At 34.4% G+C, this 1,815-nt stretch overlaps 1 long non-coding RNA gene across 1 annotated transcript; it reads left to right on the top strand.

The window, feature by feature from the left end:
• Positions 569-1,482, top strand: LOC110271689. Its single transcript, XR_002362261.1, has 2 exons — positions 569-952; positions 1,225-1,482. It is a non-coding gene; the product is annotated as an uncharacterized LOC110271689 (long non-coding RNA).

Raw genomic sequence — 1,815 nt, 5'->3', positions numbered from 1 at the left:
TAAAATAAATTAATATACGTGTAATTATAAATTGCTAATTTTATAATAATTAACAGTTATTGAAAAATTAGTTGGATTAATTATATAAAAAATATAATTGTGTACTAAATTATTAATTTACTGATAAGAGTTCTTACTAATTTAATAAAAACGTGTTTATATATTATGTATTCAAAAAATATATATACAAATTATATTTTTAAAAATAATTAAAAAGAAGTATGTATATTAAAACCGAAATGCGTCATATAAGCATGTTTGTCGTCAAAATACTATGCTTATAAGATAAAATATGATTGTTTAATGTAACTATTAATTTGAGTTTCAAATGCTAATGGAATCCAATTATACTGTTTTGTACTAACTCTTCTTTTTTTTATTGGTTTGATCAGTGGTTTTGAATTTTGATACTTAGGTAAAGGGTAACTATTAAGAAAAAACCTTACGGCTTGTTGTGTTGCGTTATGAGTAAACAGTGAAACAGAGAGAGCGTTCCAATTGCCACGTGTCAAAATCAAGGTCGTCCGTTATCTTTATAAATAACCCCTCGTAAACCCAATCTACACCCGTTCGCTTCATACTGTGTTAGTGTGGTGTGAGTTTGGTTCCAATTTTTCACTTTAGATTCGAGATTTATCTCTCTGGAAGAGAGAAGAGAGAGAAATAAAGAGAAGCTGCGGCTTCTGTGTGTTGTGGTTTAGGGAAGGAGCTGCGGCTGCCGTAACGGCGGCGACTACGGTGATTCTTCTTTTCTTTCTCTCACTGCGCGGTCTCTAATTCGCTTGGTGCAGGTCGGGAACCGATCTTCCCGCGCGTAATGGATGCCGTTGGCGGCGGCGAATTTGGATCCCGCCTTGCATCAACTGAATCGGAGGCCACGGTGAAGATTCCGGTCGTTTTCCGGCGAGTTTCACTCAGATCTTTGCATCCTGCTTCAGTGCTTCCGCGACTAGTAATTTTATGGCTTTTCCGAATTACCGTTAATCAGATCCGAATTTTTTACTCACAGATTTTGGTTGTTTGATTTACTATTTGTGGAGAGCTGTCAATTAATGATGTAGATCCTGATGTTTGTTGTCTGAATCTAACGAAAAGATTTGAAGTTAGGTTTTCCGTATACGGATTCAATTTTCGTTTGACTTTTTAACTTTTTCTTAAAATTTCTTGATATTGAACGGTAAATTGTGTGTGAATGTCAACGATTTGTTATTGTCTACTTTTCAGATTAAGGGAAGGAGGAAGAGAAAAAGTACTTAGTTTGTTTGAGGTTTTATGAAGTTATGCTTTGGTAGTTGAATGCATTCCATGGCAGCACTGTTTAGTGAGACGAATTCTTTTGCGTTGCTTTTGCTGAACCTTGTTTGTGGTTGTTTGAAATTGCTTTGGGAGCACTGTTTATGAAGCATTTGTAGCTAAGTTGTGTGTCTTATTGATTATTTAACTGTCAAACACTGGTTGATTGGCTTCTGAAACTAGAAAGGGAAAAAAAAGGTTGGGGAGGTCATAGACCTCGCCGCATCAGAACCAATTGAAAGTGATTGTTTTGGTTTGTTTTAAGGTTCATTTAAAAGTTTGATCCATAAAGCAACGGGACTTTAATATAAAAGTTTGCTTAAGCACTTGTTCTTGGAAATACACATTCGTTTTTCCATTCTTGCGATGCTAATTGACAATTAACTGTATTTTTCCGTGCGCTGTTATCATGCCATTTTTGTTATTCGGTTATATTCTGATATCCCGTGATGTAGTGGTTGAGCTAAAAAGCAGCTAACAATTCTTGTAAAGTTATTATTATTATTATTATTATTATTATTA

Source organism: Arachis ipaensis, chromosome B05 (genome assembly GCF_000816755.2).
Source record: "Arachis ipaensis cultivar K30076 chromosome B05, Araip1.1, whole genome shotgun sequence".
Taxonomy (NCBI): Eukaryota; Viridiplantae; Streptophyta; class Magnoliopsida; order Fabales; family Fabaceae; genus Arachis; species Arachis ipaensis.
The sequence above is the reverse complement of the archived record's forward strand: the minus strand, read 5'-3'. Positions and strand labels throughout refer to the sequence as shown.